The following is a 17,109-nucleotide window of genomic DNA, read 5'->3' as shown; positions in this document are numbered from 1 at the left end:
CCGATGAACCCGACACTGGCATTCAAGCCGAATCAGCCTTGCCAAAAGAACCTACTACACCACCAGAAACTACTACACCACCGAGGCGTTATCCGGACCGAGTCAGGAAGCCTCCAGAGAGACTGACTTATAATTAATTAACTGCAGCAATGTGTATATTATTTTTCTTATAACATGTAATTAATAATTACTTAAAATATGATGTACTGGTTAGCTAAAAGGGGAGGAATTGTAGTGTATATGCCTTTAAGAGCCCCATGTGTGCTGTAATGCTGGTCCTGGCCACTCGGGCTATATAAGCCTGTACATTGTGTTATATCCGTTAGTACCCCTCCAGGCTTTGCTTAGTAAACACCTATGAACCAACTCCTGTCTTCAGTGTCTCTATCAACACACGGATACTACAGGCACCACACCATCCTGGTGGACTAGTGGAGGCCGTCAAACGGCCTGCAGCGTGCGCAGCATCCCTCCCCTTTAACGGATGGGGAGGGGCGATTAAACATGTCAGCGCTACGCGGAGCGGCTGCATAGCACTCCAGCGCTATCATCCTTTGCACTTCAGACAGCGCCCCGAGAGGAAATGGCGCACCCGAGATAACGCTTTGCTTCCTTACCGGGGCTAAGTCGCGCTGGTCGGGCCAAAAATTCACTACTTCTGCGCCCAAACGGCTGCGGGCGCTGCTGAAAGCTGTTAGCGCCTGAAAACTGGCGCTATGCGCTGAATTTCGGCGCTATTCCGGCGCTGCGGCGCCCGCTGCGGTGCGGCAGGTTCGGGAAGTGCAGGCCTCCTCCTTCCCTTAAGGAGGACCTGCCTGCACCCGGCCGCGGCCCGCGATAATCTTATTAAAAATGAGCCCAGCACCTCGGACAAGTGCCGGGCTTGCTTCTGTTCCGGGGGGGGGGGGGGAAGTCCGGGGAGGGAGCTGCGGCCAGGCGGGCGGCGGGAAAGCGGCCGGCCGCTGCGGGGCCTTTAATGCGCCGGCGCAAACTTGTGCAAGGCACCTCTGCCAGAACGTTGCTTGCGGCTGCCACGGGCGAGGCGGCCGCAAGTCAATTTCCCAGTTCGGGCGGGTTACCATGGCAACCGGGACGCTGCGCACACCGATGACGTCATCGGTGCCGGCGCAGCGCTACCGGTCTACCGCGGCGGAAGGGCCCCAGGCAATTTAGGCGCCGGCGCCAATTGCAGCGCTAGGCCCTCTAGTGCCGCAAAATCGGCGCTACGGGCACTGAATTTCTAGGCCCTTGTCTTTGAGTTATTGAAGGCACATCAATTTTAATCACTAAAACACCAAGATGGATCGACTCCTGAAACCAGAGCGCTTGGATCTGGACCCCCATGCCTCAGACGCAGCCACACAGTTCGGACACTGGTTCCGATGCTTCGAATTTTTCATTGCAAACTCATCCACCGCCATAGCAGCCGCAACCGCTACCAGAGACATGAAACTGGGAATCCTGCGAAACTGGGTGAGCCATCGGATCTCCCCTCTCATCCAAGATGCCACCAGCTACGGGGATGCCTGCTCCATTCTGAAGGCCCACTACGTGCGGCCAATAAACGAGGTGTACGCCAGGCATCTTCTGACTACTCGCACGCAGCGGCATGGTGAGTCACTAAGCCTAAAAGTACTGGGCAGAGACTGTAACTGTAAGGCTGTGTCTGCCATCGTGTACACGGAGGAGCTGATTCGAGACTCCCTTATTGCGGGCCTCAGCTCAAATTACATTCGGCAGAAACTGTTTGAAAAGGAGGGACTGGACTTAAAACAGGCTATAGATATAGCGCGATCGCTGGATATGGCCCAGAAGAACTCTGAATCCTGTTCCCCAGGCCACGCGGCCCACTCCGCCTCGTGCGCGCCGTGGGGGCCGCCATCTTGGAAGCCATCTTCACCTCCCAGGTCTCAGGCCAGCCCAGCACCATCGGAGCCCCAGCCTCCACCCAGGAGCCCCACTACTGCCGCGATGCATCGGGGCCCGAAATGCTACTTCTGCGGCCAGGACAAACACTCCAGGCATCTGTGCCCAGCGAAGGGCACCACCTGTTTTAAATGCGGGAAGAAAGGACATTTCAGCAAAGTCTGCAGAGGGAACCCCGCCTCCAACTCCACCACCGCCGCGTGCGCGCCGTGGGTGCAGCCATCTTGGACACCATCTTGTCCACCCTCATGGAGTCCACCATCTTGCCCCGACTACACGGACCTCCAGGACCCACTAGTGGCCTCGATCACAGTGGATCAATCCAGGCCACATCCGTTGTCCAAATCGACGATGGACATAGAGGTAAACGGGAACAAGGTTAAATGCTTGATTGACTGCGGGAGCACCGAAAGCTTTATTCATCCTAGCCTGGTAAAACGACTTTCACTAACGATAGTCCCCACACAGGGCAAAATCGCCATGGCCGATAAGACTCATACCTCAAAAATTACAGGTTTCTGCGCGGTTATGTTGTCGGTGAAAGGCAATGATTACAGAGATTTTAAACTATTGATAATGCCAGATCTCTGTGTGAGCGTGATCTTGGGTCTGGACTTACAGTGCCACCACCAAAGTATCACGCTTACCTACGGTGGGTCCCAGCCGCCCCTCACAGTGTGCGGTCTGGCTACCCTGAAGGTCAAGCCGCCCTCTCTGTTCGCCAACCTCGCACCCAACTGTCGACCCATAGAGACCAAGAGTAGGCGGTACAGCTGGGAGGATAGACGGTTCATTGCGTCGGAAGTAGAAAGACTCAAGCGGGAGGGTATCATCGAATGCAGTACCAGCCCGTGGCGCGCCCAGGTAGTAGTAGTTAAGGGTCGCAAAAAAAAGCGGATGGTGATAGATTATAGCCAGACGGTTAATCTATACACCCAGCTAGACGCCTACCCTCTGCCCCGCATAGCGGATATGGTTAACCAAATCGCGCAATACCGGGTGTTTTCCACCATCGACCTAAAATCGGCATACCACCAGCTCCCCATTAGGCCGGAGGACCGTCCATACACCGCCTTCGAGGCGAACGGACGTCTCTACCACTTCCTCAGAGTCCCCTTTGGGGTAACGAACGGGGTCTCGGTCTTTCAGCGGGAGATGGACCGCATGGTTGATGAGAACCAGTTAACAGCCACCTACCCATACCTAGACAACATCACCATCTGCGGCCATGACCAGCAAGACCACGACTCGAACCTCGCGAGATTTCTGAAAACCGCCCTCAGACTCAATCTCACCTACAACGAGGATAAGTGTGTCTTTAGCACCACGCGCTTCTGTATCCTGGGCTGCGTGGTGGAAAACGGGGAAATCGGTCCAGACCCCGACCGATTGCGCCCCCTACGGGAGCTACCCCTACCAAACACTCCCAAGGCCCTGAAAAGGTGCCTGGGGTTCTTCTCCTATTACGCCCAATGGGTCCCCAATTATTCCGACAAGGCCCGTCCCCTCCTGAAATCAACGTCCTTCCCGCTCACGGCCAAGGCCCACGCCGCCTTCAACAGCATTAAACACGACATTGAGAAGGCCACGCTGCGGGCGGTGGACGAAAACATCCCTTTCCAGGTTGAAAGCGATGCGTCCGACTTCGCTTTAGCAGCCACCCTCAACCAGGATGGGCGGCCCGTAGCCTTTTTCTCAAGAACCCTCCAAGGGCCCGAGATCAGGCACTCCTCGGTAGAGAAGGAGGCCCAGGCCATAGTGGAGGCAGTGCGGCACTGGAGGCACTACCTAGCCGGCAAACGCTTCACCCTGCTTACCGACCAGCGGTCGGTAGCCTTCATGTTTAACAACAAACAGAGGGGGAAGATCAAGAACGACAAAATTCTCAGGTGGCGGATCGAACTCTCCACGTTTGAGTACGACATAATATATAGGCTGGGGGCCCTCAACGAATCCCCCGATGCCCTATCACGAGGGATGTGTGCCAGCATCCAGGGGGACAGGCTACAGGGCCTCCACAATGGCCTCTGCCACCCGGGGGTCACCCGGCTATTCCACTTTATAAAATCCCGTAACCTGCCCTATTCCATCGAGGAGGTCCGGTCTATGACCAGGGACTGCCGCACCTGTGCGGAATGCAAGCCCCGTTTTTTCAGGCCCGACCGAGCCCACCTGATCAAAGCTACACAGCCATTCGAGCGCCTGAGCTTAGATTTCAAGGGACCACTCCCCTCCACCGACCGCAATGTGTACTTTCTCAACATTGTGGACGAGTACTCCCGCTTCCTATTCGCCTACCCCTGCCCAGATATGACCAGTGCCACGGTCATCAAGTGCCTCGGCAACCTGTTTTGCACGTTCGGCATGCCTAACTACATCCACACTGACAGGGGGGCGTCGTTCATGAGCGATGAACTGCGCCAATACCTGCTGTCGAAGGGGATAGCCACGAGTCGGACCACTAGTTATAACCCCCGGGGTAATGGGCAAGTGGAGAGGGAGAACGCGACAGTGTGGAAGGCGGTCACCTTAGCACTAAGGTCTAAAGGCCTCCCCACCTCCCGCTGGCAGGAGGTCCTCCCAGACATACTCCACTCGATAAGGTCGCTACTGTGTACTGCTACTAATGCCACTCCTCACGAGAAGATGTTTGTTTTTCCCTGCAAATCAACCTCAGGAGTATCCCTACCCTCGTGGCTCTCCACCCCAGGGACAGTCCTGTTACGGAAGCATGTGAGGGGCCACAAAATGGATCCCCTCGTGGAGGCAGTACACCTACTCCACGCAAACCCACAGTACGCATACATCAAGCACGCCGACGGGCGTGAAGACATCGTGTCCATAAAGGACCTCGCCTCGGCAGGAAGCGACGACGACCCATCACCACCACCCCCAGAAGAACCTCCACCATCCCCAGAGGTATCCTCACCACCCCCAGAAGTACCTGCAACACCCCCAGCACATGGGTATGCCCAGGAGGGCACCACGGACTCCCGGTCGGAACCCGAGGTACTGTTGCGACGTTCAGGAAGGACTATCACACCCCCGGACAGACTAAATCTGTAGAAGGGGTGAATGTGATGAAATATATGCCTTCATCAGCCCATGTGTTTTACCTGCTTGTATTGTGTGAACCGCCCCCTTTTGTTCCTATTGTGTGTATTGGCTACGCCCCTGTCTTTTGCCATATAAAGGTCTCAAGAGCTGTATGAGTCATTCCTACCAGACGAACCCGATGTGGGAAGACCTGCAATGCTGCAATGTTCTTAGTGATTAAAAGCCTTTAGTTGAATCCTTTAAACTCCTTGTCTTTGAGTTATTGAAGGCACATCAGTAACATGTGTAGACTGAAAGGCAATAGTTTAGAGAGTAGGATGAACAGGTGCGTATGACAGGTGTCAGCCTGATAATACAAGTGAGAACCAGGCTGAATATAGAAAGTTCAGAGGGGAAGTGAAAAAGGAAATAAGGGGCAAAGAGAGAGTATGAGAATAGATTGGCAGCTAACATAAAAGGGAATCCAAAATCTTCGATAGGCATATAAATAGTAAACGGCTAGTAAGTGGAGGGGTGGGACCGATTAGGGACCAAAATGGAGACCTACGCATGGAGGCAGAGGGCATGGCTGAGGTACTAAATGAGTACTTTGCATCTGTCTTTACCAAGGAAAAAGATGCTGTCATAGACATGGTGAAAGAGGAGGAAGTTGAGATACTGGATGTGATAAAAATTGATAAAGTGGAGGTACTAGAAAGGCTTGGATCGGATGGGATGCATCCTAGGATGCTGAAGGGGGTTAAGGAGGAAATCGCGGAGATACTGGCCACAATCTTCCAATCCTCCTTAGATATGGGGGTGGTGCCAGAGGACTGGAGAATTGCAAATGTTACACGCCTGTTCAAAAAATTGTGTAAGGATAAACCCAGCGACTACAGGCGAAGTGGAATGGGTGGACATGTGGCAGATGAAATTTAACGCAGAAAAGTGCCAAGTGATACATTTTGGTAGAAAGAATGAGGAGAGGCAATATAAACTAATGGGTACAATTCTAAAGGGTGTGCATGAACAGAGAGACCTGGGGGTATATGTGCACAAATCGTTGAAGGTGGCAGGACAGGTTGAGAAAGCGATTAAAAAAGCATACGGGATCCTGGGCTTCATAAATAGAGGCATAGCGAGGGTGCAGAAAAGATTTACGAGAATGATTCCAGGGATGAGAGACTTCAGTTACGTGGATAGACTGGAGAAGCTGGGGTTGTTCTCCTTGGAGCAGAGAAGGTTGAGAGGAGATTTGATAGAGGTGTTCAAAATCATGAGGGGTCTAGACAGAGTAGATAGGGAGAAACTGTTCCCATTGGCGGAAGGATCAAGAACCAGAGAACACAGATTCAAGGCGACATGAGGAAAAACTTTTTTACGCAGCGAGTGGTTAGGATCTGGAATGCACTGTCTGAAAGGGTGGTGAAGGCAGATTTAATCATGGCTTTCAAAAGGGAATTAGATAAGTACCTGAAGGAAAAATATTTGCAGGGCTATGGGGAAGGGGCGGAGGAGTGGGACTAGCTGAAGTGCTCTTGCAGAGAGCCGGCACAGGCTCGATGGGCCGAATGGCCTCCTTCTGTGCTGTAACCATTCTATAATTCTATTATTCTTGAAAGGCTGGCAATAATTTAAAGTGGATAAGTCACCCAGTCCGGATGGGATGCATCCTAGGTTGCTGAGGGACGTAAGGGTAGGAATTGCGGTGGTGCTGGCCACAATCTTTCAATCCTCTTTAGATACAGGGGCAGTGCTAGAGGACTGGAGGATCGCAAATGTTACATCCTTGTTCAAAAAAGAGGAAGAAGGATAAACCTGGCAATTACAGGCCAGTCGGTTTAACGTCGGTGGTGGGGAAGCATTTAGAAACAATAATCCAGGATAAAATTAACAGCCTCTTGGACAAGCATGGACTAATAAAGGAGAGCCAGCACGGCTTTGTTAAGGGCAAATCGTGTTTGACTAACTTGACTGAGTTTATTGGTGAGGTAACAGAGAGTGTGGATGAGGGCAGTGTAGTTGATGTTGTGTATATGGACTATCAAAAGGCGTTTGATAAAGTGCCACATATTAGGCTTGTTAGCAAAATTGAAGCCCATGGGATAAAAGGGGCAGTGGCAGCATGGACACAAAATTGGCTAAGGGGCAGAAAAGAGAGAGTTGTGGTGAGTGGCTGTTTTTCAGACTGGAGGGAGGTATACACTGGTGTTCCCCAGGGTTCAGTGCTAGGACCACTGTTGTTTCTGATATACATTAATGACTTGGACCAGGGAGTACAGGGCACAATTTCAAAATTTGCAGGTGACACAAAACTTGGAAGTGTATTAATCAGTGAGGAAGATAGTAATACACTTCAAGAAGACATAGACAGACTGGTGGATTGGGCGGACACGTGGCTGATGAACTTCAACGCAGAGAAGTGTGAGGTGATACATTTTGGTAGGAAGAATGAGGAGAGACAATTCACACTAAATGGTACAATTTTAAAGGCAGAGCAGGAATAGAGAGACCTGGGGGTGCTTGTGGACAAATTTTTGAAGGTGGCAGGACAGGTTAACAAATCAGTTAGTTAAACATACAGGACCCTGGGATTTATCAATAGAGGCAATGGGCTGGACTTTGTCATTGGGAGCGGGCTGGGGGCGTGTCAGGTGGTCGGTGTGTCATGACCCCGCCTCCGATGTGAGGCGGGACAAAAGTGCGGTTTTGCCCTAATTGGGCACTTGATTTCCAGCGTGTGGGAATCCCTGGCCCAAGGAGTCTTTTGATACTGAAACTCGCCTCCGATGACATCATCAGTGCAGCTGGATTTAAGGCCTGTAAGCAACCTTGGTTCTTTTTCAGCCTTTCACCTTACTCATCATACTTCTGAGGAATTCCTACTGCTACTATGTCCAGCACCAAACCAAAGTGTGCTCCAAGAGTCGATGAGGCCTCCCTCCAAGCTCTGGTGGAGGGAGCAAGAGCAAATAAGGAGGTGCTCTTTCCTTCCTCAGGGAGGAAAAAGCCTCCCCAGCAGACTAAAGCTGTGTGGCTGCAAGTGGCCCAGGAGGTGAATGCGATTTCAATGTGCAGCAGAACCTGGCTGCAGTGCAGGAAGAGGTTTCATGACATTCTCCACACAGGAAAAGTGAGTATTCCATCCCCATGACCCTCAATCTGATCCCCATCGCCTCTCCTCACCAGCACTCTGCCTTGTCAACCTCCCCCTCCACACCCCACTTGACCCTTACATCCCTGCACCCTTACCCATTCCTTTTCTCTGTATGTTCACATTCACTTAACTATTTGACTATGCAGCCCTCACACTCCCTATCACTGTGATGCTATGACAACAACTTACAACACACAGGGAGGGCCCTTGGTCTTGGCACCTCACTCCATCTTTGTGTCCTTCAAAGCATCTATGCTATGGATTCTCTACATTCACTCCTTCATTCTCACTTAAACTCCACTTGTGTCCCTCATTGCAGGAAAAGAGAGCCCACAATAAGAGAGAGAGGGCGAGGACAGGAGGAGGGCCACCCTCAGTAGCCCAGCTCAACACTGCGGAGGAGGCGACCCTGGAGATCGTGGGAATGGAGGAGGATGCGCAAGTGGGGGACGGACAGACAGGCGCATCAGATCAAGCTGGTGACAGAATAGTTTTTCATCTCACTCATTGACATTGAATGAGTGACTGATATTGATTCTGATGCTCTAACAGATTGACTTATGATCATCTGCACAATTCAATGTGCATGCAACCGTTACCTCACATCTCTGACTCTTTCCTTTACTCCCCACAGGACATAGAAACATAGATACATAGAAGATAGGAGCAGGAGTAGGCCATTCGGCCCCTCGAGCCTGCTCCGTCATTCAATGAGATCATGGCTGATCATCCAAATTCAGTACCCTGTCCCTGCCTTCTCCCCATATCCCTTGATCCCAATAGCCTTAAGAAATATATCCAACTCCTTCTTGAATATATTTAATGAATTGGCCTCCACTGCCTTCTGTGGTAGAGAATTCCACAGGTTCACCACTCTCTGGGTGAAGAAATTCCTCCTCATCTCAGTCCTAAATGGCTTACCCCTCATCCTTAGACTGTGACCCCTTGTTCTGGACTCCCCGGCCATCGGGAACATCCTTCCAGCATCCAGTCTGTCTAGTCCTGTTACAATTTTATAAGTTTCAATGAGATCCCCTCTCATTCTTCGAAACTCCAGTGAGTATAAGCCCAATCGACCCAATCTCTCCTCATACATCATTCCTGCCATCCCAGGTATCAGTCTGGTGAATCTTCGCTGTACTCCCTCCATGGCAAGAACATCCTTCCTCAAATAAGGCGACCAAAACTGCACACGATACTCAAGGTGTGGTCTCACCAAGGCCCTGTACAACTGCAGCAAGACATCCTTGTTCCTGTACTCGAACCCTCTCGCTACGAAGGCCAACATACCATTTGCCTTCTTAACCACCTGCTGCACCTGCATGCTTACCTTCAGCGACTGGTGCACAAGGACACCCAGGTCTCGTTGCACGTCCCCTTCTCCCAATCTATCGCCGTTCAGATAATAATCTGCCTTCCTGTTTTTGCCACCAAAGTGGATAACCTCGCATTTATCCACATTATACTGCATCCACCATGCTTCTGCCCAATCGCCCAATCTGTCCAAATCACACTGGAGTTTCTCGGCATCCTCCTCACAGCACACATGCCCACCCAGCTTTGTGTCGTCTGCAAACTTGGAGATATTACATCTAGTTCCCTCGTCTAGATCATTTATATATATTGTGAATAGCTGGGGTCCTAGCACCGATCCCTGCGGTACCCCACTAGTCACTGCCTGTCACTCGGAAAAAGAGCCGTTTATTCCAACTCTTTGCTTCCTGTCTGCCAACCAGTTCTTTATCCAAGTCAGTACCTTGCCCCCAATCCCATGTGCCTTAACTTTACACGCTAATCTCTTATGCGGGACCTTATCGAAAGCCTGCTGAAAGTCCAAATACACCACATCCACTGGTTCTCCCTTATCTATTCTATCAGTTACATCCTCAAAAAATTCCAGTAGATTAGTCAAGCACGATTTATCTTTTGTAAATCCATGTTGACTTTGTCCGATCCTGTCACTGTTTTCCAAGTGCTCTGCTATTACATCTTTTATAATGGACTCTAGCATTTTCCCCACTACCGATGTCAGGCTTACTGGTCTATAATTCCCTGTTTTCTCTCTACCACCTTTTTTGAATAGTGGGATAACATTAGCTACCCTCCAATCCATGGGAACTGTTCCAGAGTCTATCGAATTTTGGAAGATGACCAGCAATGCATCTACTATTTCTAGGGCCACTTCCTTAAGTATCCTAGGATGTAGATTATCAGGCCCTGGGGATTTATTGGCCTTCAATCCCATCAATTTCCCTAACACCATTTCCCTACAAATACTGATTTCTTTCAGTTCCTCCCTCTCATTAGACCCTAGAGGAAGCTGCAACCTCTGAGGGAGCAGCGTCACCAGAATTCAGTGCACCCAGCACCAGCGTAGACACTCACACCTCGGTGGGACCTTTGCGAGATAGAGTAGTATTGTCACCTGGTGTATCACAGCTCACAAGTGAGCATCAGCAGATGGTGGAGACTGGGACAGCAGTGGAGAGTCCTCGTCGGAGGACGCAGGACTTTCCCAGCTCGGCTCCGCTGCATGTCGACCCTGTGCCTCCGGGTCCATCCAGAAGGAGAGTGTTATGTATTGGGTGTTCTCCTCCCACCTGCGGTGGCACTGTCACAGCAGATAAATGGTTGGGGTTGTTCTCTTGGTTAAGCTTTAGCTCTCTTTGTTAGGTACTCTCTGGAACCTTTTTGAATAAAGCACTTCATGTTTGAATCTCTGAGTTCTAAGTTCTAATTGTGTCTAGGTAGAAAGGTACAGACACAACAAAGTGGCGACGAGGATCGGATGAATCTGCGTTGTGGGAACTTTCTTGTTTTCGACTACAAAACACTCGGAACAGAGATTGCAGCATCACATTAACGTTACGAGTGCAGTGAGTAAACAGAAATTAAAATTTGAAACGTGAGATGGCTACTATATTAGGAAACATCGGTGATTTTGATGAAAATGTGGAGCAATGGAGCGCTTATACGGAACGTTTTGACTATTTTGTTTTGGCGAATGCAGTGGCAAACGAAAAGGTCGTGCCTACCTTTTTGAGTATAATGGGGGCAAAGACATTCAATTTACTTTGCAGCCTTGTACAGCCAGATAAGCCAGGAACTAAAACATATAAACAACTAGTGGAAATTTTTGGAGCACATTTTTCACCAAAACCTCTGGTTATTGCTAAGAGATTTAGATTTCACAAACGGAATCAAGAGGAGGGGGAATCAGTGACGATGTTTATTGCTGCGATAAAAAGGTTGTCAGAACACTGTGAATTCAAGGAGGTGCTGAATGACATCATTAGAGACAGACTTGTGTGTGGTCTGCTAAGTGCAGCCACACAGAAGCGCCTTCTTACTGAGGACAACCTTACTCTTGAAAAGGCCATTGAAGTTAGTGTCTCCATGGAGATGGTGGAAAAGGAGGCTCACCAGTTGAGTTCAACAGAGAGAGTTCACAAGGTGTCGTCTGAGCCTAAAGGTGTGCGGAACGGCACATGTTACCGTTGTGGGAAAACGGGCCATCACGCTAATGACTGCTGGTGTACGGAGCTGGAATGCCGAAATTGTGGCAAAAAAGGTCACATTGAACGTGCCTGTAGAGATAAAAAAAAGAACAGACAGAGCTGGGAAGCATGAAAGCAAAATGTCTGTATTTGGACAAGAGAAGAAAAAGAGTGTTCATTCAGTGCAGTATGATGGAACAAGCAAAACAGAGGGGAGCGACACCTCTGAGGAGGAAGAGGTGCACATACTGACGGTTGCAGGTGGTCCAAATGGCTACTGGGTGTCGCCACTGGTGGAGGGACAATCAGTGTGGATGGAGGTGGACACAGGCGCGGCTGTGTCCCTTGTTTCAGACACTGTCTACAACAAAATGCTAAAGCATCTTACCCTTCAGCCAACAAACATTGTGCTATAGACGTATACCGGCGAACCTGTGGCCATGAGAGGCGCCATTGAGGTGACAGTTAAATTGAATGGACAGACTGCGAAACTGCCACTATATGTGGTAAAGGGAAATTACCCATCTCTACTGGGACGTGCGTGGCTAGAGAAAATCACGCTGGACTGGCCTGCAGTCCGCATGATGTCAAAAGGGGAGTCAGGTCTGACTGCAGTTTTAAACAAGCATGCAGAACTCTTCAATGGTGAACTTGGGAGCATGAAAAAGATTAGCGTGAGACTGGACATTAAACCTAACAGCAAGCCGACGTTTCACGAAGCCCGACCTGTACCCTATGCAATTAGGCCAAAAGTTGAGGCTAACTTGGAGGCCTTAGTCGAGAATGGAGTCCTGGAGCCTGTGAGCGTGAGCAAATGGGCCACACCCATTGTTCCTGTCCTGAAAAAGGATGGATCTGTTCGAATCTGCGGGGATTTTAAAGTGACTATTAACCCGGTGTTGTCTGCAGAACAGTACCCTCTTCCCCTCATTGGTGATCTTTTTACGGGCCTGGCCGGAGGGCAAAAGTTCAGCAAAATAGACTTATGCCAGGCTTATCTACAAATGCATGTTGATGAAAAATCAAAGGAGCTGCTGACAATTGTGACACACAAGGGGCTATACAGGTACTGCTGCCTTCCGTTTGGAATTACGTCAGCATCTGCTCTATTCCAAAGGGCAATGGATCAGATCTTGAGTGGACTGCCAGGAGTCCAGTGCTACCTGGACGACATCCTTGTCACTGGGACAAATGAGGAGAATCATCTTCTGAACTTGGATGCGACACTACAGCGACTGAAAGAGTATGGACTCAGAGTTCGTAAGGACAAATGTGAATTCTTTCAGTCTTCAGTTGAGTACCTGGGGCATGTGATTGACGCTACTGGCCTGCATAAGGCGCCGTCAAAGGTCAAGGCGATCGTGGAGGCCCCAGCACCCCAGAATGTGAGCCAGTTACATTCATTTCTGGGGCTACTTAACTACTTTGGGAAGTTTATTCCAGACTTAGCAACATTGCTGAAGCTGTTACATCAGTTGCTATGTCAAGGCAAAACATGGAAATGGACTGAACTGTGCAACGAAGCTTTCGCCTAAACAAAGAAAGCATTGCTGAAGTCGGAGGTCCTGACACACTACGACCCAAAGCTACCCGTGCAGCTAGCATGTGATGCATCACCATATGGTGTGGGAGCAGTCATATCCCACATCATGCCTTCTGGGGAAGAGAAACCTATCGCCTTCGCATCACGCACCTTGAACAAGGCCGAGAGTAACTATGCACAGATTGAGCGCGAGGCCTTGGGAATCGTTTTTGGAATTCGGAAATTTCATCAGTACCTGTTTGGGAGAAGGTTCACACTCCTGACGGACCACCGTCCATTGACTTCAATCTTCGGGCCCCACACCGGAATTCTGTCTCTTGCTGCAAGCAGGATGCAAAGGTGGGCTTTACTGTTGTCGGGACACACATACGACATCAAATATCGCAAATCAGACTTGCACGGCAACGCAGACGGTCTCTCGAGGCTGCCCTTGCCTGTTACTCCCCCAGAGCCTCGTCAGATAGACATCTTCTACTTTAGACAAGTGGAGGGAGCACCTGTCACTGAAGTTCAGGTGCAAAGGTACACCCGCAACGATCCAGTCCTGTCTAAGGTAATGGACAATGTCATTTGAGGGAGAGCTATAGGAGATTCTCCTAGTTTGAAACCTTACGTTTAAAAAAGAAATGAGCTCTCCGTCCAGGCAGGTTGTCTTCTTTGGGGACGCCGTGTCATCATTCCATCACCTCTGAGGGAACCTATACTGCAACAACTTCATACAGGCCACAGTGGGATGTTTTGGATGAAGGAAATGGCAAGAAGCTACTTATGGGGGCCAGGTCTCGATGGAAATATTGAGGAGAAAGCCAAAACATGTTTCCCATGTCAAAGGGTCCAGAATGTTCCACAGCTGGCAACCCTACACCCCTGGGACTGGCCTGAAGAAGTGTGGCAGCGACTCCATGTGGACTTCGCCGGTCCTTTCGAAGAGAAGATGTTTATGGTGGTTGTGGATGCTTGTAGCAAGTGGCCGGAGGTCGTTGTGATGAGGTCTACCATGGCAGAGAAAACAATTGAGAAACTGGGTGAGATGTTCAGCTGTTATGGCTCACCGGAACAACTCGTAAGTGACAACGGTCCACAATTTGTATCACAGGAGTTTGCAACCTTCCTGCATGTGAATGGTGTCCAACACATCAGGTCTGCGCCCTATCATCGCTCTACTAACGGCCTGGCAGAAAGGTTCGTGCAAACTTTGAAGCACGCCTTGAAGGCATCGCAAGGTCAGGGCTCAATCCACCAATGTCTGAACAGCTTCCTGTTGTCCTACAGGAACGGGCCGCATGCCACAACCAAAACTTCCCCCGCTTCATTCATGATGAAGAGGCAGTTGCGGACAAGTTTTGACTTACTCAAACCTCCAAGGGCAGAGCAGGTTGTCCATCGTCAACAACAAGCTCAAGTTGAAAAGAGAGAGAAAAGAGCCAAGGAGAGATGGTTTCACCCTGGAGAGCACGTCCTAGCTCGAAACTACAACACTGGACCGAAATGGGTTCCTGCTACGGTGATCGCGCAGACGGGCCCTGTGTCTTACACGGTTGAGACTGTTGAGGACGTCGTCTGGAGAAGACACACAGATCAACTGTTGCTAGGAGCAGAGACAGCCACAGAGGCTCCAACGGCTGGTTGGCCTGAACTGTTTCCGGATGATACCGCAAACCAGCATCCTTTGCCACAGTGCTCTTCTCCAACACAGGAAGTCAAGAGACTGTTCCACCTGTGCAAACTCCTGACTTTCGACTGACACAGGCACCTCCTCTATCAAGACCTGTGTCAATGCCTACTGCTGTGGAAGCCAGCGATGACCACCGGTATCCTGTCAGAGAGCAGCGGCCTCCAAGATGCTTGGATCTGTAGGCTTAATGACTTACCCACAAGACTGGGGCAGAATAAACCCCAGGGTAAAGTCAGGGTTTGAGGCAGTCTACCTCTACCCTTGGTTAGTTGAGTGCATTGAAAGTAACTTACCTGTTGAGGAATAATGTGGACCTTTCATTTAAGAGGGGAGGAATATGTTATGTATTGTGTGTTCTCCTCCCACCTGCGGTGGCGCTGTCACAGCAGATAAATGGTTGGGGTTGTTCTCTTGGTTAAGTTTTAGCTCTCTTTGTTAGGTACTCTCCAGAACCTTTTTGAATAAAGCTCTTCATGTTTGAATCTCTGAGTTCTGAGTTCTAATTGTGTCTAGGTAGAAAGGTACAGACACAACAGAGAGCGGTGCTGGAACTCCAGGAACAGCTGCAGGAGTCTCTGGCAGGTTTTGTCTCCAGGGTCGCTGCGAGTGTGGAGCGTATGGAGGAGTCCATCGCTAACATGAGCAGAGCCTTTGTCGAGACGTTGGTGCATGAACGTATCACCACGGAAAGGATGGTAACCTCCGTGGAAAGGATGGCTACCTCCATGGTAATGCTGGCTACCGTAGAGGAGAGGATGGCTACGGTAGAGGAGAGGATGGCTACGACCATGGAGGAGCTTAGTTGCCAGGGTCTTGAAAACATGGTCATTGTTCAGAATAGAATGACATCTCTTGAGGAGCGATGGTCAGCTATTGAGCAGAGAAACCAGACCTTCATGGAAGTCCTCTGGAGTAGGACTTCCAGTGCAGAAATGGGTCCTCATGGCCCCCCTGAAGTGCAGCAAGGTGCTGTCAAGCCACTTGCTAGCTCTGAAGTGGGGCTGACCCATGAGAGAGATGTTGGTGGCAGAGAATGAGGAAGTGGGGGCTCCTCTCCAAGCACTCGCACAACCATGCCACTGCAGAGATCTTAGTCAGAGCCCCACCAGAGTCCTCACCCAACTGAGAGCGGTGTCTCAGCCCCTGCACAGCCGCAGGAGCAGCAGACTGTTGCTGAGCCCTCACAGGCTCACAACCCCAGAGGACGCTCACCAATGGTGTCAAGGCAGGAGCAGCAAGAAAGTGAGCAAGGGGCCTCCACATCTGCTGAAGCCACAGGGGAAGCACCACGTAGCAGCATGTGTAAGAGGAAGATAAAGCACAAGTAGTCACAAGGGAAGTCACTTGGGTGTTATGTTGTGTTTATTTTTAAATGTTATCCGTTGATTGTTGTGATAAAAAATTCTGATGGCCAACTGTTGAACTTGTGGCCTGTGTCATTTCGCAAATGGGACTCCCACATTGAGGGCTTAAGGCAACTTGCAATTGTCAGTATGGTGGTCAGAGTGATAGGAATCCACAGGTTCTTGGCCATTGTCGATGCTCTTATAAGAAGGCGCAAGGCAAAAGTGTTTGATTGGCCAGGCTAAGGAAATCTGGCCAAGATGAGTGCATCCCTTGCAACCCGGGCAGCAACTTGCTCACGTGCTGCTACCGCTGGTTGATGCACCTCCGCAAGCTGTTCGTTGTCGCTCTCCTTCACCTCCTCCTCCTCCTCCTCATCTGAGGAGGCTATGCGATGAGCCACTTGTTCCTCAGGAATCTGCAAGCCACAATGCTGTGCCATGTTGTGAAGTGCACAGCAAACGACGACGATTCTGGAGACCCTGGCTGCTGAGTACTGCAGGGCGCCTCCTGATCTATCAAGGCATCTGAAGCGCATCTTCAACAAGCTGATGGTTTGCTCGATTATGGATCTGGTGGAAATGTGGCTGGAGTTGTAGCGTTCCTCAGCTTCGTTGGATGGGCTCCTCAATGGCGTCATTAGCCACGTCTTCAGGGGATAGCCCCTGTCTTCAGGTAGCCATCCGAAAAGTTGGTCTGGCAGACTGAAGAGTGGAGGCACACTAGACTGCCGCAGGATGAAGGTGTCATGGCAACTGCCAGGGTACTTGGCGCAAACATGCAAAATTTCCTTCTTGTGGTCACACACCAGCTGCATGTTGAGGGAGTGGAAGCCCTTGCAGTTGACAAAAATACTTGGATTGTGATGGGGCGCCTTAAGGGCCACATGTGTGCAGTCAACGACGCCCTGCACCCTTGGAAAACCTGCCAG

The sequence above is a fragment of the Somniosus microcephalus genome, chromosome 17 (assembly GCF_052327205.1).
Source record: "Somniosus microcephalus isolate GS21.2 chromosome 17, FLI_Smic_1.0, whole genome shotgun sequence".
NCBI classification, from domain to species: Eukaryota; Metazoa; Chordata; class Chondrichthyes; order Squaliformes; family Somniosidae; genus Somniosus; species Somniosus microcephalus.
The sequence above is the reverse complement of the archived record's forward strand: the minus strand, read 5'-3'. Positions refer to the sequence as shown.